Here is a 23,582-nt window from a genome sequence, read left to right as displayed (position 1 = left end):
CATTTGACAGATGAGGAAACTGAGGCAAATAGAGTGAAATGACTTGCCCAGGATCACACAGATAGTAAGTATCTGAGGCCAGATTCAAACTCAGGAAGAGGAATCTTCTGGCTCCAGACCTGGCACTCTACCCACCAGCTACCTAGTTGTCCTGGGTTGTCAGATCTAGTTAATATTTTGATTTGCTTACATTTTTTTTTTTGTCACAAAGAACAATTCTTCTATAGGGAGTAGGCCAGTGAACAAGGGAAGTAATAATGATTTTTTTTTAAACTCTTACCTTCCATCTTGGAGTCAATACTGTGGATTGGCTCCAAGGCAGAAGAGTGGTAAGGGCTAGGCAATGGGGGTCAAGTGACTTGCCCAGGGTCACACAACTGGGAAGTGTCTGAGGCCAGATTTGAACCCAGAATCTCCCATCTCTAGGGCTGGCTCTCAATCCACTGAGCTACCCAGCTGCCCCCATATCTTCTGTCTTAAAATTAATACAAGTATCAGTTCCAAGGCAGAAGAGTGGTAAGGGCTAGGCAATTAAGTTAGTTAAGTGACTTGACCAGGGTCAAGCAGCTAGGAAGTGTCTGAGGTCAAATTTGAACCCAAGACCTCTGAACTCCAGACCTGTCGCTCTATCCACTGTACCACTGAACTGCCTTCTTGTAGCCCCATTTTTCCTTTCCCTCCTCACTGTGCCCTCCACCAAGTTTAGCTCCAGGATCCCTCAGGACCTCACCTCCTCCCATTATCTCCCCCAGGTAGGGAAATCATCATGGTTTTTCCCAGGAGAAAGGAAAGGCATGGATCTGGGTGGCTGAATCTTTGAGGGAAATTTGAGGAACTAGACACCCGAGTTCCTGAGGAAAATGGAAGTGGGCAAAGTGTGAACCTGGGTTTCTGATGAGGTTGAAGTTTGAGGTGAGGAGAATTAGAAACCGAAAGGAAATACGACAACCTCTAAGTCAAACTTGCAACTGGTAGGGGGAGAAAAAACATTCACCAGGCACCTGAGGGCCTGGACGTAGAGAAGCAAATAGTGGAGAATGGGTCCTGGGACCTAGACACATGCATTTCTCTTCTTGCTTAGCGTGACCAGCCCCTAAGCCCTGGGTAGGGCCAGGTTGGGTGGGAAGACAGTGAGTAGGTGAACAGCTCATTAGAATGATTAACAAGAGATTAATGAGGCTCCTAAGAGGCAGGCCAAGGCTGAACTCACCCAGAATCCAGGCATTCTGTCTCCCAGTGAACCCTTGGGAGACAGGGAAACTGAGGCAGAAAAGTGGACTTAATCTCAGCCCTACGAGCCTTCGATTCACATGTCTAGTTCTCCTCTCCTTGGCCCCCATCGCCTCTAGAGAGCCTGGGCTCTGATTCTTTGCCCATAATGAGTTTAATAAATATTTGTTGAATGAATAAATAAAGGATCACTCGGCTGATGACTCTGCCCCTCTAAGCCTTCCATGGTTTCCAAGGATCCTTGGCATACACAACCCTCTTATTACACAGGAGTAGGAGGGCAGAAAACGGATGGCTGTTCTTGAGGGGAACCAAGGTTGAGCTCTCAGGAGATAGAAGGAAAAACAACAGAGACAAGAAAGCCTTGGAAGCTTGTGTTTTATTTAATGGAGCTGGGAGAGAAAGGAATAAGGAAGAGAGGCCAGTCACTGCTGATGCATTTGTTCCCTCTGGGCTCTCAGTTGGCTTCTCCTTCCCTTCCCACCCAAAGTGGTCTAACCGGCCACTTGGGCCCAGAATTCAGAAGGAGGAGGGTGGAGGGAGAGGAGGGCAGGCTGAAGCCGGCCAGAGAGGATTCCCTAATAAGTGATGCAGCTGGCTTGTGCCCCAAGGCCCTAAGTGACTGGGGCTTCCAGGGAGGAAGCTTCCTCACACCTTAGAGATTGGAATGGAGGGAAGTAAAAGTGCTTGTGGGTGGAAGAGGGAAGAGACAGCTGAGGAGGTTCTCCTCCTCTCAGGTCAGAAAGAAACAGGCATCTGAAGTCTCCTCAATTCAGGGGCCACCAATAATTCCCTTCCTCCTCAACCCCCCAACCAGTGGCATGACAGTCCTCAGTGGGGCAAAAGTGGAAAAGCAGGCAGTGGTTCTCCTTGAAGGAGTCAAAACACAGGAAGGTTTGGGGCAGAGGCAAAAGAGTGGGGAATTTAGATTATTTCTGAAGTCTTGGGGCAAAGGACTGATGGTTCCTGGCCCCAACGCCTCTAACTGGCATTGTAGCACTGGTTGGTTCTCTGTGTGTGGCCACAGTAAGAAACCATGTCCACATTCTGCCGAAGGTGGAGGAAAACCTGGAAAACAAGGGAGTATAAAGAGTTAAGCCGGGAGTCTCGCCCCCCAACTCTCCTCTTGGAATCAGGACTCCCATCAACAACCCAAACTGGTCCCCAAATCTCTAACTGTCCCTCAAGGGTCATTTTCCTCAAGGACTTAGTTGTCCAACATCCAGTTCTCCCCTTTCTTCCCCTCTCCAGGACCCAGGTATTCAGCCTCCCTTAGCTTTCACCTCCCTCCTCCCTCCTTCCTTCAGTGACCAAGTGACTGGCCCACCTGGCTTGCTCACCTTGCAAAAGACAAATACCAAGAGGATGACAACTACTACTGCCACTAGAGTGATGAGGACAATGGCCCAGGCTGGAAAAACTTTCTCAGTGGGCTTGACAGTTGTGCTCTGGGCTGGGGATTGGAAAGACAAGAATCATCAATTCTTTTTTGTAATCTTTATTTTCTGTCTTAGAATCAATATTAAAAAGTATTGTTTCCAAGGCAGAAGAGCAGGAAGGGCTAGGCAATGGGGGTTAAGTGACTTGCCCAGGGTTACACAGATGAAAAGTGTCTGAGGCCATATTTGAACCCAGGAACCTCCCATCTCTGGGCCTGGATGTCTATCCACTGAGTCACCTAGCCGCCCTCAACACACATTTATTTGGCACCTACTATGTATGAAGCTCTGTGCTAGCTAAACCTTATTGTTCTCTTCTTGAAGTTAGTCTTGGCCAAAAGGCCTAGAAGTAAATGCTCTTCCACTATTATCTCCTCCAGGATTCCTGTCAAAAAGAAGGAGCAAAGGGACTGCTGAGTTGCACAGTGATTAGAGTGCCAGACCTGCAGTCAGAAGGACCTTGGTTCAAATCTGGCCTCAGACACTTCCTAGTTTTGTGGCTCTGGGCAACTCCATTTGCCTAGCTCTTCCCATTTTGTCTTAGAGTTGTTCCTAGGACAAAGTTGGGCTTAAGGGGGAAAAACAAAGGACCAAAATAATGTCCCCCTCCCTACCCACCTTCCTTGTTAGAGAGAAGGATCTCCCTACCTCTCCCAGCTAGAAATACTAAGGGGAAGGACATGATCCTTGTACTTTATTCAAATATTTGAAAGGCTGTCATGTGGATGATGGATTAGATTTCTTCTGGGTGACTTCAGAGAAGAGAACTCAGACCAACAGCTATAAATTACGGGAAGGCAGATTCCAGCTTAATTCAATAATTAGAGTTATCCAAGCTATGTGGTTCATTAGATAGAGTGCTAGTTCTGGAGTCAGGAAGGCCCATCTTCTTGAATTCACATCCAATCTCAGACATTTTCTAGCTGTGAGCTCAGACAAGTCACTTCACCCTGTTTGCCTCAGTTTCCTCATCTATACATGAGCTAGAGAAGGAAATAGCAAATCACTTCAGTATCTTTGCCAAGAAAACCCTGAACGGGGTCATGAAGAGTCAGATATGACTGAAATATCTGAACAAAAAATGGAATGAGCTTAATGGGAACTTACACTTTAGCTAGGGCCTGGACTGAATTATTATCTCTGGAGTTCCTTCAGGTTTTCATTAGATGATGGAGATGGCTGTTGCTGCCTAGCATTTTAGTCTATATTATCTTATTTGATCCTTAGGACAACTTTTTGAGGATGTGGGCTAATATTATCCCATTTTATAGATGAAGAAACCAAAACAAACAAAAGTTAAGTGACTTTCTAAGGATGGCAGACACTTAAGTATCTGAAGTGGGACTTGAACTCAGGTCTTCTTGCCTCCAAATCTAGCACTCTGTTCATCCACTGGGCCATCTGGCTACTTCAAGGTAACAATTATTTGAGTTTATGTGGTAAGAAGATAGAGAAGAATGGAAAGGAGAGGATTAGATGAGACTTTTGTAGCCAAAAGAAGGACAGAAGAATGAAAGGCAGAGCAGGAGCAATTTTGGAATGGACAATCTGCCCCAAATTGGCTTCCTGGCTTGACTATGTGCTTGAGAAGAGGGAACAAGGAGGAGAGTCAAGAAAGAACTATGTGCGTAACACCTAGAAATACAATGAGATGACAGGATTCACTTCAGGTGAGACACCGTCCTTTCCCTTCTTCAGGAATGCACTCTGGAGGTTAAGATAAAAACAGACTAGGCACTCCCACCATCACCATCCTTGGAAATGACTCTGATCCTGAGGACAGTTTCTTACAAGTCAAGGGGACACCCAGAGTTCTACCTGTTGTCGAAGAAGCACCTCCGGTGGAAACAGTTGCAGAAGTCACAGTGGTGGTCCCAACAGGAGTAGTCACTGTGGTTGCAGAGGATACTGAAGGAGAAGGACAGATTGTAGAAAAGTGAATGTGATGGTTGGTAGAGAAACAGACAGGAGATCAAGAACTAGAAAGAAAAGTGTAACAGGGATGAGGTATATGTAACGAGACCCTCAGAAGGGCCAATGGGAATATCCCCTTCTCTGGGCTTGCCAGCACATCAGGCTCCCAGCCCCCAGTCCCCTGGGGCAGTGAGCAGAGGGGACTTGTTTTTTTATCCCTCCAGAGACAGTCAGACTATGGGTGAGGCTCCAGTGATACCCTCAGGAACAGTCAGACTTCCAATTGGAAAGTCACTGGAGAGGCCCTCAAAAACACAGCCTCAGACATCTGCAGAGACATTCGAAAAAAAAGATCACCTTATAATGTTGGAGCCCTCCAGAGAGAATCCTAAGGATTCTTGAAGCACTCTGAGAACTTACATCTGGAAGACCTCCATTCCTCAGAGACTAAGGGCAAAATTCTGAAATGCAAAAATAGCTCCCCAAATGGAAGGTACCCACAAACTATAGAATCGAGGGAGGCTTATTGACAGATCTGCAGAGGTGACTAGGAGACTTCCAGGAAAATCCCCGTAGACAGTCAGAAAACCACCTGAGAGACAGTCAAAGGCAGATAGGAGACCTACAGAGAAAAATATCCAGATAAATCCCCCAGAAAAGCTAGAAGACTTCCAGGAATACCTGCAGGGATGGTTGCTACACTTGCAGATCCAGTTGGAATACTTGGAAGGGTAGTCGGTAAACTTAGAGTAGGAATGCTTCCAGAGATGGCTGGGGCAGTGGCAGTGGGGATGTTTACAGAGCCAGTCGGGAGACCTGTAGAGACAGTAGGGAGATTTATGTCGAGATCCCCAAAGATCATTGGAAGATTTCCAGAAAGACCTTAAGATATGATTGGAATGCTTGCAGTCAATCCAGTAGGGAAATCTGCAGAGATGATGGAAATGCTTCCAGAGATAATGGGGATACTCTCACAGGGGTGAGAAGACTTCCGGAGACATTGAAGATACCTCCAGAAAGACTTCCTGAGAAAGTGGGGAGGCCTCCAGAGACAGAGGGGAAGCTTCTACAAACAGTGGGGAGACTTCTAGAGACAGTGAGGAAACTTCCAGAGATAGTAGAGATACCTCCAGGAAGACTTCCAGAGTCAGTAGGGAGACCTCCAGAGACAGTGGGGAGACCTCCAGAGACAGTGGGGAGACCTCCAGAGACAGTGGGGAGACCTCCAGAGACAGTGGGGAGACTTCCAGAGGCAGTGGGGAGACTTCCAGAGGCAGTGGGGAGACTTCCAGAAACAGTGGGGAGACTTCCAGAAACAGTAGGGAGGCTTCCAGAGACAGTGGGGAGACTTCCAGAGGCAGTGGGGAGACTTCCAGAGACAGTGGGGAGACTTCCAGAGGCAGTGGGGAGACCTCCAGGAAGACTTCCAGAGACAGTGGGGAGACCTCCAGAGACAGTGGGGAGACCTCCAGAGACAGTGGGGAGACCTCCAGGAAGACTTCCAGAGACAGTGGGGAGACTTCCAGAGGCAGTGGGGAGTCCACCAGGAAGACTTCCAGAGACAGTGGGGAGACTTCCAGAGGCAGTGGGGAGACCTCCAGGAAGACTTCCAGAGACAGTGGGGAGACTTCCAGAGACAGTGGGGAGACTTCCAGAGGCAGTGGGGAGACCTCCAGGGAGACTTCCAGAGACAGTGGGGAGACTTCCAGAGACAGTGGGGAGTCCACCAGGAAGACTTCCAGAGACAGTGGGAAGACCTCCAGGAAGACTTCCAGAGACAGTGGGGAGACTTCCAGAGGCAGTGGGGAGACCTCCAGGGAGACTTCCAGAGGCAGTGGGGAGACTTCCAGAGGCAGTGGGGAGACCTCCAGGGAGACTTCCAGAGACAGTGGGGAGACTTCCAGAGGCAGTGGGGAGACCTCCAGAAACAGTGGGGAGACCTCCAGAGGCAGAGGGGAGACCTCCAGGATTGATGGCGATACCTCCAGGAAGATTTCCAGAGGCAGTGGGAAGATTTCCAGAGGCGGTGGGGAGATTTCCAGAGGCATCAGGGAGATTTCCAGAGATACCAGGGAGATTTCCAGAGATACCCCCTGGGACATTTGGTTGAATCAATTGAGCTGTTGGAAAGAACAGAAATACAAGAATTCATTGCTTCCTTGGGACCCAGGAATCTGTTTCCCACCCCACCAGCCCCAGAACATGGGCATTCAGGCCCCCTTAAGCACTCACCATTTCCAGACAAGATGAGCAAGCTAGCAAACAAGGCAAAAACAACCTCCATGGTGATGAGTTCAAGGTTCTTTGATGGCAATATCTCTCTAGCTCCAGCTGGACCCTTTATAAAGCTTTGAATGTTATGAAGGATTCCAGGGGAATTCAGGTGTGCCAAGAACTCCATCAACACTAGGCTTTCCATTCCCAGGGAGAGGTCACCATTCTGTCCCCAGAGGATTAACTTATCCCCAGCATAAGTTATCCCAGTTCCTAAGAAACATAGGTCAGGCAAGAAGATGAGTAAGAGTTTGGAAGCTTCCCTTTTCCGGGCCCTGCAGTTTCTCCTAGAACCCAAATGTCCATTCCCCAGACCCAGTTGTCCCATCTACCTTCTCTGGCTTCTAGACAGTGTAGCAGTTGGGGACCATGTACACAAAATAGATATTTAATAACTGTTTCTTTGTTGAGTGACTGATTGAGAATACATCTAGGTCCCTTGGAGGAGCAAGGTAGATGAGACAGGACATGATAAATGTGAACCCCTGCTACTGAAGAGATCATGGGACTTGAGGAAAAACTCTGAGGACTGACACAATGATGGGCCAGTGGTCCCAGTTGAGGATTTATCTCTTCTGCCTATAGCCAGAGCTCAGGAAGCTTGGTAAACCAAGCAAATGGTGCAAATAAGAACAGTGATAGGTTGGGAAAGCAGAAACAGAAGATATTAGACCTTTGTGGGGAAACTGAGATGCAATGTGAGTCACTCAAGGCACCATCTTGGAGGAAAGAAGGAATTTCACCCTCTCGGAGAGAGACAAAGAAGTAAGGGTGTCCCATTTCATCAAGAGGTTTCTTGCTATGTTTTCTAACTTGATCACTTTTTGTGGCAGAGGGGTAGGGGAGAGATTCTTCTTGTTTTGTGTTTCCCTTCCTTTCTGGTGGGATGCCCTTTGGTGTTTCTCTAGCTTAGTCTCTGGTTACTTCTTTTTATATAGGACCTAGAGCTACAGGAACCTCAGAGGCCATCTGTTCCAACACCCCTCATTTTTATAAATGAGGAAACTGAGGTCCAGGGAGGTTGAAGTGTCATGAATGACCTTTCATCAGAGGTAGAATTTAAACTCTGAACTAAAGAGCTAATGGGGCAGCTAGGTGGCCAAGTGGTTAGAGTGCCAGACCTAGAGTCAGGAAGATTCATCTTCCTGAGTTCAAATATGGCTTCAGACCCTCACTAGCTACATGACCCTGGGCAAGTCACTTAACCCTGTTGGCCTCAGTTTCATCTGTAAAATGACTTGGATGAAAAAATGGCAAATCACTACAGTATCTTTGCTAAGAAAATCACAAATGAGATGACTGAAATGACAACCACCAGGGCTAATGCCCTTTCCATGAAACTACCCTACCTCTGCCTATGCTTCTATATTCCCAGTTTTTCTGTCTCTATAGAAATGTTTCAGTAAAATGAGAGAGGGTAAGTATAACAGCCTCAGAAGCATTCCATAAAGTTTTTCTTACTCTCCCAATATTAAATTCACTTCTAACCTTAACCCTAAATTCTAACTCTAAATTCATTTCTAACCCTAAATAATAGTCTGAAAAATCAGTTCTGAAGCCTCTCGGTCTTTGCTGTCTCTAGACTTTCCTTGACCCTCTGGGATATATATCTATATTCCTCCAGCTCCCCTACCTCATTTCCCCTTCTTCCCTTAATCTTGCCAAAGCAGAATAAAGCTAAAACACAAACACAGTAACAGCAATATTGTGGGATGATCAATTGTGATAAATTTGGCTACTCTCAGCAATACTATAATCCAGGACAATTCTAAGGGACTGATGACAAAGAATTCTACCCACCTCCAGAGAAAGAACTGTTGGAGTCAGAAGGCAGAGCAAAGTATAATATTTTTCACTTTAATTTATTGGGGGTTTTGGTTTTATATGATTTTGTTTACAAAAATGAACAATATGGAAATATAATTTGCATGATAATACTAGCTTGTAACCAGTTAATAACCCAGATTGTATTGCTTGGCAGCTCTGGAAGAAGGGAGGTAATTTGGACCATATAACTTCCAAAAACTTATGTAGAAATTTATTATATCCAATTGGTAAAACAAAACAAAATAAAATAAAATTTAGCAATCAATAAGAATTTATTAAAAATTATTTCACTCACTGGGCTACTCTCAGCAATGTACTGATTTGGGACAATCCTGAAGGACTTATGACGGGGAATACTATCTACCTCCAGAGGAAGAACTGTTGGAGTCGTCTTTCATGTCAGCATATTTATTATTTTATTTTGGAGTTTTGGTTAGGTATGACTTTACTCTTACAACAATGACCAATAGGAAAGTGTGTTTTGTGTAATAATAAAAATAAAAAAGTTTAAAGTTATTTCACTCTGGATTTGCCACTTTGCCACTGTCTGCCTCAGTTTCCTCATCTGTAAAATAGGGGTGAGAATAGCACCTACCCCCCCAAATTAATTAATTTAAAAGTTTTAAAAATAATAATAGCACCTACCTCCCAGAATTGATGTGAGGATAAGATATATTGTAAAGCATTTTGCAAACGTTATCACTATGTAAATGTTAGCTACTATTATTTTTCTTAAGATGACTAATACTACTATGCAGTGGGTACCATGTAGTGATAGAGATTAAAAAAAAAGGACAAAGGATGAAATAGCCCCTACTCTCAAGGAGCTTATATAGTTAAGAGGGAAAGCAATTTCTTTTCTTCTTCTTTTTTTTAAACCCTTACTTTCTGTCTTAGTATTAATTCTAAGACAAAAGATCAGTAAGGGCTAGGCTATCAGAGTTAAATGACCTGGCCCAGGGTGACAGGGCGAGGAAGTGTCTGAGGTCACATTTGAACCCAGGACCTCCCAACTCCAGCCCAGGTGCTCTACTCACTGAGCCACCTACCCCTGAGAAGGTAATTCCAAGTAAAAGAAGGTGTAAGGCTAAGACTGCTCATTTACAAAGGATAAGCATTATTCTTTCATTAAACTTCATTGAACTTATCTCTAGGGGATGGGATAGAAAGATTTTTTCAACCCATGATGCCTAGGCCAAGAGAGAGTAGGAAATTCAGGAACCCCCAAGGCCATAAAGGGAGGGATGACAGCAAAGACAGAGGGGGCCTGCTGAGCCTTACTGAAAAGTAAGGTTCAGTCCTGCAGGGCAGCTGGGGAGCACAGTGGAAGTGTTGGTGCGGAAGTTAGGAAGACCCAGATACAAAGCCAGTCTCAGACACTTCCTAGCTGGGTGACCCTGGGGCACATCGCTTGAACCTCTGTTTGCCTCCATTTCCTAATTTGTAAAATGGGTATAATGACAGCATTTGCTTCCCAAAATTGTTGTTGAGTTTCAAATGAGATAAAATATGTGTAAAGCACTCAGCTCAAAGACCTGGCACATAGAAGACAAATAGAGTTATTATATAATATTTTACAAAATATATATACATATATATAGTAGTCTCTCGGTGATCAAGAATGACTATTGTCTTTGTGCAGTTTCATCTACGGTGTACCCTCGTGTGGCTTTGGAGTCCAAAGGCTGAGGCGCACAGTTTGTGGCACATGGGTCATGGGACGCCAGTTGTTATGGGAGGTGCGGTTGTGGCCTGGTGTCGGCGTTCACGTGCAGCGGCAAGACGTCGACGTCGCTCATCTTCAAAGGAGGTGGCAGCATGGTTAATGTGGGTTCTCCAGCTGCTTCTGTCAGAGGCAGCGAGTTCTAGTTGCTTTGGTGTAATGCCAGCCCACTTCAAGTTGGACTTTAGCTGATCCTTGAATCTTTTCTTTGGTCGGCCTTGTTTCCTGAGTCCAGCTGACAGTTCACCATAGAATACCTGTCTTGGTATTCGCTGTGGGTCCATGCAGATGACGTGTCCAGACCATCGTAGCTGGGTTTTGAGGACCATGACTTAGATGATGGTGGAGTTGGCTCTGTCGAGGACTTCCTGATTGGTGATTCGGTCCTGCCATCGGATCCTCGTGATTGACCGGAGAGAGCGTTGGTGGAATTGCTCCAGCTGTTTCATGTGCTTCCGGTACAGTGTCCATGTCTCACAACCGTACAGGAGTGAGCTGAGGACCACTGCATTGTACACTTTGAGCTTCGTCGCAGTGCTTACACCTCTGTGTTGGAGGACTTTGGAGCGCAGCTGCCTGAGTGCCTAGCTGGATCCTGGCATTGATCTCATGGTCTAGGGACCCGTCGTTGGCGATGGTGCTGCCCAGGTACTTGAAAGTGTTGACGTTAGAAAGCTTCGAGCCGTCGATTGTAATGCACGGCTGGTTCGTTGGCCTCCCTGGTGCAGGTTGGAACAGCACCTCTGTTTTGCTGAGGCTGATAGGCAGGCCAAACAGTTTTGTTGCGGTGGAGAACCTGTCCACAATGGTTTGGAGATGATTTTCTTGGTGGGCCATGAGAGCACAGTCATCTGCAAAGAGAGCTTCCAGGATGAGTCTCTCTGTTGTCTTTGTTTTTGCAGTCAGGCAGCGAAGGTCGAATAGTGAGCCATCCAGTCGGTATTTGATGTAGATGCCCAGGTCTAGATCCATCACAGCATGTCATAATACTTGGGTGAAAAATAGGTTGAATAGTACCGGAGCGAGGACACAGCCTTGTTTCACGCCATTGGAGATGATGAAGCGATCGGAAGTATCTCTACCAGATAGGACTTCCCCTATCATGTCGACATGAAAGAGCTGGATCAGTTTGACGAATTTTGCTGGGCAACCGAGCTTGCTGAGGATCACCCACAATGCGTCCCTGTTCACTGTGTCAAATGCCTTTGTCAGGTCTATGAAGACAATGTAAAGACTCAGGTTCTGCTCAAGGCATTTTTTCTGCATTTGCCTCACCATGAAGACCATGTTGATGGTGCTGCGATCTGGTCAGAAGCCGCATGGTTGGTTCTGCTCTGAAACAGATGACAGGAATCTGTTGAGTATAACACAGGCGAGGATCTTTCCGGCAGTGGAGAGTAGTGAGATGCCTCTGTAGTTGTCACAGGCTGCTCGTGAGCCTTTGTTCTTGTATAGGGCTACGATGGAGGCATCTCTGAGTTCTGGGGGCATGTCTTCCTCTTCCCATATGCTGGTCAGCACTATGTGGAATGCCTGGAGCGCCTTTCCATTTAAGGCCTTGTACACCTCGGTTGGGATCCCATCTTTACCAGGTGCCTTGCCTGCACTCATTTGTTTAATGGCTTTTTGGACTTCCTCTATTGAAGGAGGGACATCAAGTTATTCAATGGAGTGGTTTTGGGGGATCTGGTCAAGGGCACTTTGGTCGACTGAAGAGGGTCGGTTGAGAAGTTGACTGAAGTGTTCTTTCCACCTGTTGCTGATGCCTTTTTTATCTTTTATAAGAGTGTCACCATCAGAGGATAGCAAGGGAGTGGTGGTGGGTTTTGATGGCCCATAGACAGTCTTGAGGGCACTGAAAAATTGTTTGTAGTTTTTCATATCAGCAAACCGCTGGATTTCTTCTGCCTTTTTTTCCTACCATCGGTCTTGCATCTTCCTGATCTCACGCTGCGCTGTGGCTTGGAGAGACTTGAATCTGTCCTTTTTAGGAGCAGAGTTTGGGTTATTTTGCCACTCCATAAAGGCTTTGTTCTTCTTGCTCAATAGGTCTTCAATAGCAGTGTTGTTCTCGTCGAACCAGTCCTGGTGGTTGCGTTGTTTTGGGCCTAGGACTGCCTTTGATGTTTCCTTCACTGCGTCTCTAAACTGGTTCCATTTCTCGGTTGAGCTTCCAGTGAGTGGTCCCTTGGCAGACAGCTTGTTGTCCAGGCAGGACTGGAATGTTTGCAAATAAGATGGATCTCTAAGAGACTCACATTGTAAAATGCGCAAACTGTCTGGGTGTTTTGGATGGCGAGGCACAATGCGCATTTGAAGAGTCTCTCTAACCAATAGGTGGTCTGTCCAGCATTCAGCTCCTCTCATGGCTCTGGTGATCTTTACATCCTGGATGTCTCGCCGGCGTACAATGATGTAGTCAATGAGATGCCACTGTTTTGATCTTGGATGCATCCACGTTGTTTTATATTTGTTTGCCATTCTGAACACAGTGTTCGTGATGGTGAGTTCGAACTCTGAGCATTTGCTGAGTAGCAGTAGGCCGTTGTTGTTCATTTTGCCCACGCCATGTTTGCCGAGCACTCCTTTCCATCTTTCATGGTCCTGGCCAACGCGGGCGTTGAAGTCTCCCAGTAGTATCAGCTTGTCATTTGTGGGCACTGAGTGCAGGACGGCACTCAGGTCAGAGTAGAACTGCTCGATGGTCTCCTCTGTGCTGGTCAGTGTTGGGGCCTATGTGCTGATGATTGTGGCATACTGGTCTTTGCTGAGAGGCAAACGGATCTTCATGAGCCTCTCGCTGATGCCCACAGGCAAGTCTGGCAGCTGTTTGAGCAAACTGGTCTAGATAGCCAGGCCAACACCGTGGATTCTGTCTTCATTTGTAGCTCTACCTTTCCAGAAGAAGGTGTATCCAGTGGTGGGTTCGCTAAGTGATCCCTCTTCTGGTAAGCGTGTTTCGCTTAAGGCTGCGATGTCGATGTTATATTGCACCAGTTCTTTACCGATTAGAGCTGTTCTTCTCTCAGGTCTTGGGGTATTCTCTCTATCAAGTAATGTCCTGATGTTCCATGCTCCTAGTAGGAGTTTCTTTGTATTTTTTCTTTGATTTCGACCGCTTAAAGGGGATGACCCGCCAGCCGCGGTGTGCTGACCAGGTGTTTGTAGGGCAGGTAATGTTTGGGACACCTTTTCTAGTCCCCTTCCTTGATTAGGGTGGGCAGTGCTGTCCTAGAGAGGGCTGCTCAGTCGCCCAGGATGCTGCCAAACACCCCTGCTGCCCACAGGACCAAGCGACCACTGGTCTGTAGGCCGCCTATGTGCAGGATCGTGACTACAACTGCCAGTGGTCACCTCCACCTGTTGCATCGTCACTCCTCCATCGCCGCAGGTCTTGAAGAGGGTGGACGGGGTTAGGATAGATGAGTGTGCACAAAGATACTTGTGCGTGAAAGAGATTTAAGTGGAAAAGTCGATGCACAGAGACAGTCCCACTCTCTCGGCATTGGAAGCCTGGGTCCAGTGGCACGAAAAAATTGTTACGTCTGGAGACTTCCTCAGCTGCATTGGATGGCCGTGTTGTCTTTTGTGCTCCAACACGCCCTCAGCACTCCACAGTCCTTTGCTGCGTCGCCCTCTCAGCCGTTGAACCTTCTTATTGGTTTCTTCTGTCTGTTCAGCCGAAGCAGTCTTCACATGCTGGGTGAGCAAAGCCCTGGTTCACCATGGGTCGATGACCCGATGGCTACCCTCACAAGGTTTGGCCGGCCTGTCGAAGCCGTTGCCCGGGGTGTGGCCGCTGCCACATGCTAGCAGCTACTGGGAGCCACAAGTGAGAGCTGGGTGTCAGGTGGGGGTCAGAGGCTGGAGAGCTGCCCTAGGAGGGCACGACAAACCCTCCATACCAGAGATACTACCCCTCCCTGAGCACCTCATAATACGATATATAAGTATAAGAAATAATACTACATATTTAAAATAAATCTATAAATAATCCTGTATTTATATAATAATATTAAGTTGTTATTCATTCCAGGAATGGGGCTTCTCTGGATGCTCCTTCATTCCAGCTCCCTAGGATAGATGCTTGCTATGTCTCTCTTTGGGCCTCTTTTGGCCTCTTCTTTTGCATCTCCAACTGTGCCTACGCATCCTTTTCTTCTTCTAGACCAACGTGTAAATGTTTTGGGGGAGGCTCTGCCCATCCGGCTTTAGGAAGCGGCAGGGTGTGGGAGGAAGGGGAAACCCCTTCATGTGTGTGGGAATGGCCTTGGGTCACCCATGAGCTTTAAAAAGAAATATATCCATCTGCTGAGTCCTCCATGCTGAGTTTGTATGGAAGGGGGGGAGGAGTCTGGAGAGTGATCCAGGCCAAGTGAATACATCCCTATGTGCATTGTTAGGACACACAGGGTGCAAACACTTAGAGGGGAATTCTCCTTACTGCCTGGATTTCTCACTCAAGGAGCCACCAAGCTAGGGAACTTAGCTGCCCAGACCACAGGAAATTGGTCTACCCCACCCCTCCCTTTTGGGCCCACATTCCTAAGACCATTAGTGTTGTGAATAATAAGAATTAATTGAGGTTAATAATTAACCCCTAAGAAGGAACAAGAGGCTATGGGGTGGGGCCCAGGAACAACCAACAAGAACACCTCAGCCTCCTTCCCCAGCACCTACACTTCCATCCCCACCCTTGCTCAATCAATCCTCAGGCCATTCTAAGGACCCAGGCGTCCCTGGCCTGCAGTCGATGAAATCTGACCTCCTCCCAGCCTCTTTTTTTATACTCGAGTCTCAAGCATCAAATCCCCCACCCTCCAGTCCATCATAGCCCTACTAGGAAAACTAGAAAATCCAGTTAACTGGCCCTCCCCCTTCTATTTTCCCCAAAAGAGAAGTATGTAGGCTTACTTAGGTCTGTGGATAAAGTGGGGACACAGAAGGGCAGGCAGAGGGAGAAGGAAGAGTTGAAGGGAGGGGGGAAGAGTTGGTTTGGAATCCAGGGAATACACTCCCACCCCAGTCATTGGGTTGCCATGATGGAGCCCTGGATGCTTCTTTCCCTCCTTTTAATCATGCCCAGCAAGCCACAGGAGACAGGTAAGGGGTGGAAAGGGAGAAATAACTGGGGGGGAAGGACTCCTGAGGCCCTAAAAGGAGTGGGAAGGACAAATGCCTGGCTCTCTACATGGAGCTGGAGGGTGGTCCCTGAAATAATACTGGAAAGTTGAACATTTGGGTCCCTGAGGAAAGCAGAAGCTGGAAAATGAGAAGAGCCAGCCTTTGAGGCTAGACACCTAGATACTGAACTGTGCTTCTGGACTCCTAGGACCCAGGATCATCATGAATCTGAAGTTGCGGGATTCTTTTCCTGGGAACCTCTCACAAGTCCCCCATTTCCAGGAGTTTCTGGAGAAGGTATGGCCTAGAGAATGAGGCAAAGGGCAAAAATCTGAGAGAGGAGATGGGTTTGTTTTTGGAAAAGGTATGGCTTAGAAAATGAGGCACAGCATCCAGAGAAAGAACTGTGGGAGCAGAAACAGAAGAAAAACATTTGCTTGATCACATGGTTCAATGGGGATATGATTGGGGATGTAGACTCTAAATGATCATCCTAGAACAAATACTAATAATATGGAAATGGATCTTGATCAGTGACACATGTAAAACCCAGAGGAATTATTCATTGGCTACGGGAGGGGGATGGAAGGAGAGGAGGGAAAGAACATGAATTATGTAACCATGGAAAAATATTCTAAGTTAATTAATTAAATAAAAATTTTCAATTTTAAAAAAAAGAAAGAAAATTAGGCACAGGATAAGAATTTAGAGGAAGAAATGGGTTTAGGATATGGAACAGGTTTAGAGTGTGTTTATCCATTTGTGTCTTAGGGCCAAGAATTGGGGAACTAATACCCACCCCCTTTCATGGTCTTTCCTTTCTTCCAGGTCTGTTACCTCTTGAACAGCCCATTAGGGACCAATATCACCCTCCGAAGCCCAAGGTTACCTCATCATGTCACCTGCTAAAGCAGATAATGGCAGCAGTGATACCCATAACCATACCCTAAACTTCTCCTCCCCTCAGATGTCCAAACACCCAAATGATGGAGTTGAGGGCTAATGCTTTGACTAGCCTTAATAAAGATGTGGATATTGACTTGATTCTATGTGTCTATCTCTGGACCATGGGCTGGGAGGAGGAAAGGCAGATAGAAAGCTGGCATTGGACCAGAAAATTCCTGATTCTCCTGGTGTTGTAGAATGTGCCCAGACTCCAGAATCAGAAGACCTGAGCCCCAGGACCAATTGTGCCACTGACTCTGGTGACATTATGTGTTTTCTCCACTTGTTTCCTCATCTGTAAAATGAGGATCTAGCATTCAATGTGGCTTGTTTCAGGACTGTTGGACATGGGAGCTGATACAGAGACAAATAAAACCTCCTAGGCATAAGGAACACCCAAGGGCAGTGACCCTCTGATTCTCTAGGATTCAGGAGCTTTCCTCTCCATGTCATTTCCCATTATTATCCTTCTGTCTGGTCTCTCTCTCCTTGCCCCCTTTCCTAGCACATTCTTTGGGAGATGGACAGGAACTAGAATGCTAAGATATAAAGAAGGCAACTTGTTTGCCTTTCTGGTCTCCTGGGATCATGGGGAGCCCATGTGTGTATTGTATGGTAGGATACCTAGACTGGCACCCTACCCCATCCCATAACTAGGTGACTTCCTGTTTCCTTGCCTAAGGCAGGAGCTCACTTCCTCACTCCAAAATAATCCCTGGATGCCTAAGGATGAGGAGTCACCCCTTCCCTGTTCTCCCCCTTTACAGAAAAGGCAAGGATCAAGAGGAGCAGAGGAAGTAAGATGCCAAATACATCTTAGATTGAAAACAAAATATGTATTTTTGTTCATTCCAGAGCTTCCAGGGTGGAGCTGAGTGCTGAGTAAGTCCAGGATAATAATAACATTCAGCCTTCTAAGACAGTCACTATGACCCAAAAGGGTCATATGGAGCCATATGGTCAAATGGAGCCAAGTCTGAGGCAGAATTGAAAAGGAGCTTTTTGAAGGTTAAGGAGCAGGACATCGTGGTGGCTCAGTGGATTGAGAGCTAGGACTAGAGATGGGAGGTCCTGGGTTCAAATATGACCTTAGATACTTCCTAGCTGTGTGACCCTGGGCAAGACACTTGACCCCCATTGCCTAGCCCTTACCAGTCTTCTGCCTTGGAGCCAATACACAGTATTGACTCTAAGACGGAAGGTAAGGGTTTAAAAAAAAAAGAGTGGTAAGGGCTAGGCAATGGGGGTCAAGTGACTTGCCCAGGGTCACACAGCTGGGAAGTGTCTGAGGCCAAATTTGAACTTAGGACCTCCCGTCTCTAGGCCTGGCTCTCAATCCACTGAGCTACTCAGCTGCCCCTCTATTATTTCTTATGTGTGTGAACTTGAACAAGTTCCTCAATTTTTCTCCTTGAGAAATTGGAAAGCCCTCCTTCCAGAAGCTGGAAACTATTAAGTCTCCCCCCTTCTTGATTCCCATTTTCCCCAAAATATAAGCTTCTACCCAGTGTTAGATTTATAGACACATGGTAGGGGGCAGCTGAGGTGCACAATGGTTAGAGCACTCAGCCTGGCGTCAGGAAGACTTGGGTTCAAATATGGTCTCAGATGCTATTTTGAGCCTGGGCAAGTCACTTAACCCCAATTGCCTAATTCTTGCTGCTCTTTTGGTTTTAGAATTGATACTAAGACAAAAGGTGAGATTTTAAAATTTTTGTTTTAGTTAAATGAATGAATGGAAATGGACACTACTTCCTGGAATGATTTTAGGGTCCCTAGAAGATGTCTTTTTCTCTAAAATGTCTTTTCTGCCAGGAATGCTTCTTGAAATTCTATAATTAGACATTTACTCTAGTTTTAAATCTTATTGAAATACAAATACTCTTGGGAGAAGTAATAGAAAGTCTTATCAGTCACTCACACCTGGAAATGAGTAAGTTTATCAAGTCACTTGAACAGATAGGAATAACGGAAATAGGTGCCCTGAAGGGGGAGCCTGGGCACCTACATGGCAGACACGGAGGCATCCATAACTTCATTTATGCAAGTTTTCCTTCCACTGGGACAGACCAAAGCTCACCTGCACCGGCCATCCTGTGAAGGCTCTTCTCTACATCCTCTCATAGACTCAGCAAAGGAGGCTGTTCATTATTTATCATGGGCTTCTATTTCATAACCAGTCCATCTTCCTCCACACCATCACCTCTATATTTCTCTGATGATGTTTCCAGGAGACTAGCAGCTCCTTCATGCATCTTTCTGTTGATGTTTGAGTAATCCTCAGCTTTAAAAATTTTGGAGACTATTATTGTATGATGAAGCAGCTATCATAGAGCTCGAGTTCTTGTTCATGTTCTTTTCCTTCCCCCACCCTCCATCCCCTTCCTATAGCCAACCGGAAACTCCACTGGGTTTTAGTGATCAAGACCTATTTTCATATTGTTGATATTTGCACTAGGGTGATCTTTTAGAGTTCACGTCCCCAATCATATCCCCATTGACCCATGTGATCAAGCAGTTGTTTTTCTTCGGTGTTTCTACTCCCACAGTTCTTGCTGTGGATGTGGATAGTGTTCTTTCTCATAGATCCTTTGTTCAAGATCATTTCATTGCCACTAATGGAGAAATCCATTACATTCTATTGTACCACAGTGTATCAGTCTCTGTGTACAATGTTCTCCTGGTTCTGCTCCTCTCACTCTGCATCACTTCCTGGAGGTTGTTCCAGTTCCCATGGAATTCCTCCACTTTATTATTCCTTTTAGCACAATAGTATTCCATCACCAACACATACCACAATGTGTTCAGCCATTCCCCAATTGAAGGGCATCTCCTCATTTTCCAGTTTTTTGCCACCACAAAGAGCGCAGCTATGAATATTCTTGTACAAATCTTTTTCCTTATTATCTCTTTGGGGTACAAATCCAGCAGTGCTATGGTTGGATCAAAGGGCAGATAGTCTTTTAGCGCCCTTTGGACATAGTTCCAAATTAATAGCTGGTATTTTTGATATTCAACTCTCTCTCAACTCAGTCTCAGTTGCTTCTCTCCTTGGACTGGAGGGTTGGAGAGCAGCCTCTAAATTCCTCCCCAAAGCCTTCTTTTATAGAGATCTCTGGAAATCCTAGACCTGAGTTCGAATGTGACCTCAAATACTCACTAGCTGCATGACCCTGCCTGGGCAAGTCGCTTAACCCTATTTGCTTCAGTCTCCTCATCCATAAAATGAGCTGTAGAAGGAAATGGTAAACCAAATGCTACTTTCTTTTTTCTTATTTTCACATCCTTACCTTCTGTCCTAGTAATAACTTTAAAACAGAAAGGCAAGGATTAGGCAATGTGAATTAAGTGACTTGCCCAGGGTCACACAGTTAGGAAGTGTCTAAGGACAGATTTGAACCTGGGACCTCTCATCTCTAGACCTGGCACCATCTAGCTGCCCTCACTCCAATATCTTTGCCAAGAAAATCCAAAATGGGTTAAGGAAGAATCAGATATGACTAAAACAACTGAATAGTAACTCACCTTTCCTGGTAACTTCATTCTCCACCAGTTGCTCTGCTTGACTTCAATTCTATAGAACACATCCCCTGATTCTCTCTTCTCCCCACTTTTCAGCCTCCTTTTGTGTATTGTCTTTCTGTATTTGGTTATAAGCTCCTTAAGGGCATGGACTATTTATTTTCCTTATTTGTATTCCCAGTATTATCACAATGTCAAGCAAACAGCAGGAGTTTAATAACTGCTTATTGAACTGAATTGATTATCCAAGGCAAATCACTTCACCTCTCTCTCCCTTCTGTAAAATGAGGACAACAAAAGCACCTTTCCCAGGGGGCTGTAGTGAGGATCAAAGGAGACAATGTATGTTAAGGCTTTGTAAACCTTAAAAACTATTATGATCTTCAATGGAAGGAGGTCCTGACCAAGAACTTTCTCCACCCATGTAAGCTAGCACTTTCTCCACAATTTATATCTGAGAGAACAGCCTGGAACTCTAGAAACTAGGGTGCTGGGGGCTAAGCAGCACTTTTGGGGTCACACAACCAGCCTGTGACAGAGGCAAGATTTAAACCCTTGACTGAGATCAAATGTCCACCAGCATATATAATACTGTTTTTTTAAAGAGTGGCCCATGTTTAATGGCAGCATCCTTCTGGCTTCTACACCATTGCCTACTGGTAGGACTGTCTGCCTCAAGTTTCTTCCCATCTAATCTATTTTTCATTTGGCCATTAAGTGGTTTTCCTAAAGTGACTTTCCACCCCACCCCCATTTTTCTTCCTTTTCTTTCCTTCTGGAGAGGGAGGGGAAATAGGAGATAGGCCAATTCTGAAACCAGATTGTCATTATTATAAAAATGTGTAATGGGGGAGCAGCTGGGTAGCTCAATGGATTGAGAGCCTGGAGGTCCTGGGTTCAGATCGGACCTCAGACACTTCCCAGTTGTGTGACCCTGGATAAGTCACTTAACCCCCATTGCCCAGCCCTTATCACTCTTCTGCCTTGAAACCAATACACAGTATTGATTCCAAGATGGAAGGTAAGGGTTTTAAAAAAAAGTGTAATGTAATATAATTTGTCATGTAATTGTAATATTTATAATACCCATTGTTTTTCTTGCCTTCTCAAGTAGGAGAATTGGAGAGGGATAATCCAAAACTAAAAAAAAATTATATTTTCAAGAGTGATTATGCATCTCATTTAAGAAATGGAGCTTGATACAATAAGAACAAAGAATTTACAGATAGGTGTACAGGTATCTCTTCCATATCTCTGGAGAAAGGTAAGGAAGGCATCTCTGCAAAATGGAAAATCCAAGTAAAATATTTTGGCCTTTGCCTTGTACTAAAGAAGTCTGAAAAAAAAATTTAATGGGATGTTTCCAGTATTTTATGTACATTTATGAGTTACTAAACTTTTAAAAAATATCTCTCCATTTCTAGCCTTTATGTGTCATCTGCTGGTTTTCATACTCTTTTTACAAATTTTAACTTTTTATTATTTATTTTCACTTTAAAAAAGAAATTACATATATTTGTGGTATTAAGAGATAAAATATGTTGATATGATACAATACTATACATATATTTTGTTTATTTCTTAGTTTCTAAACTTTTCCTGCATTGGCCTTTTTGTATTGCCTGCAACTTCTAAAACTTTTCTGGAAAATATTATTTTTAATTTTTTATGCAGACCAATGATAGAAAAAACCAAGATGGGGAAAGTCACAAAGTAGAAGAGATACCGGTATTTGGAGGTCAGAGGCAGTGGGAGCAATGTTCCATGTGGACTCAAGAGGATCTGAGTTCAAATTCTCACTCTGCTTCCTGCTTGACCCAGGAAAGGTAATAACTTCTCTAAGTCTTAATTTCTTTCTCTGCAAAATGAAGAGGTAGCATGAGAGGACCTCTTGGATTCTTTGTAGCTCTAAACCTATGATCTTATGATCCACCTATTTGACTGGACTATTTGACAAGCTTATCTCATCTATTTTACACTTCAGTTGATATTAATAATCAGAGCGCCATTGAACAAGGTGGCTTTGTTATTTCTTTTGTATACTTTTCAAATATGCACAGGAGATATCTTGTTGTAGGAGTTTTTAAGGCAATGCTTTGCTTGACCCAATCAAATGCTTTTTTTTTAGCCAATAAGCAAAGTAAGATCTTTATTCTCTCTATCTCACTCAATTATTTGACTGTATTTATACTGTATTTTGGGGGGGAAAAAAACTTTGATCACCATTTTTAACTGCCTAATTTGGGGGACTAAAAGCATTTTCCAAAGCATCCCATTCCTCCAACAAAAAGTTAAGTAAAATCTATCAAACCTATCTCACCTGCCATTATTCCACAACCATCATCCCCTTTCTTTTTATAGAAGAGAAAAATTGGTCAATGCAATCAATCTGAGTTGTTCCTATTGTCACTGTATATGTTGCTTGAAAATTCATCTATTTCTTGTTCTCTTGCAACATCCACATCAGCAGTGCTCTTGAGGTATATGTAGATTACTCATTTGGTCCAGGTTTTTTTTCTCTTCTCTTTCACATCCCTTGAGAATCAATTCCTCAGTGCCCTCAGGTAGTCCTCCTTTTTTGGTACTGCTACACTTTCCATCTTTGCTTCCTTTAGTGCAATTTCTCCTTTCTCAGAAAAAAATATCTAATGTTACGTTGTCTACAGATAGTGATTCCAACCTGCCCCTGCTCTTGACAGTGAAGTTTGTTGGGAAAATCTTTACAAACCTTCCTCCTCCCCCGGATTTTTAATTTATCATCTTTCCAGTTATATCTTTATCTTATTATTTTTTATTTTCATAAAACCCTTACTTTCTGTCTTAGTAACAACTCCAAGACAGAAGAACATACAGAAGGCAAACAGAGTTAAGTGACTTGCCCAGGGCCATACAGCTAGGAAGTGTCTGAGGTCAAATTCAAATCCAAGACCTCTCAATTCCAAACCTGGTGCTCTATCCACTTTGCCACCTAGCTGCACCCCCCCCCCCAGTTTTACCTTTAAACACACTCCTCATGATTTTGCTTAGTTGGAGCTTTCACCAAGCTTTAACTTGTTTTTCTCTTTTTCTAGGTTCTTTTGATCTACTAATGGCAATTAATTTTAGCTGATATCAGTAAGGAATTGTTATAATTAGTACTAAAGTCTGTTTCTTCATTTCCTCATTTGGGGGAATCAATAACTAATTTAAATACATCAGGCTGGCTGTAACAATCATAAGGCATATATCAGTGTCTCAGGGTTTTTTTTGATAAACTGTTTCATTTTGTCTGGTTCAGATTTTATTAAGACTCAGACTTGTGGGGTGGATAGAATGTGCCAGGGCAAGCTGAGGATGGAGGGAGGGAGGAGTCTTGGGTAACTTTCCTATTCCATTCTGTCCTGGGCTGCTCCTCCTTCTGCTGCTTCCCCAAAAGCCACCTAACAAAGGTAAGGGGTTACGGTCACAAGCAAAGGTGAATTGCCAGAGTCTCTAAGAGAAACAGTAGAGCTTGTTTTCAGGTAGTTAAAAGAACCTGAAAGCTTGTCTGATGCAACCATGCCATTTTATAGATGAGGAATTTAGTTCCCTTTCTGGAAAGCCAA

At 44.9% G+C, this 23,582-nt stretch overlaps 1 protein-coding gene across 2 annotated transcripts in view; it reads left to right on the top strand.

Moving 5' to 3' along the window:
* Positions 1–16,575, top strand: part of LOC103094962 (cytadherence high molecular weight protein 1) — a 74,208-nt gene extending 57,633 nt beyond the window's left edge. For both annotated transcript variants that reach the window (XM_056817865.1, XM_056817864.1), the window contains exons 3-4: positions 15,740–15,828; positions 16,360–16,575. The gene's annotated coding sequence lies outside the window, so the exon portion shown is untranslated. The remainder of the gene's footprint in view (positions 1–15,739; positions 15,829–16,359) is intronic.
* The last annotated feature ends 7,007 nt before the right edge of the window (positions 16,576–23,582 follow it).

The sequence above is a fragment of the Monodelphis domestica genome, chromosome 2 (assembly GCF_027887165.1).
Source record: "Monodelphis domestica isolate mMonDom1 chromosome 2, mMonDom1.pri, whole genome shotgun sequence".
Classification (NCBI taxonomy): domain Eukaryota; kingdom Metazoa; phylum Chordata; class Mammalia; order Didelphimorphia; family Didelphidae; genus Monodelphis; species Monodelphis domestica.
The sequence above is the reverse complement of the archived record's forward strand: the minus strand, read 5'-3'. Positions and strand labels throughout refer to the sequence as shown.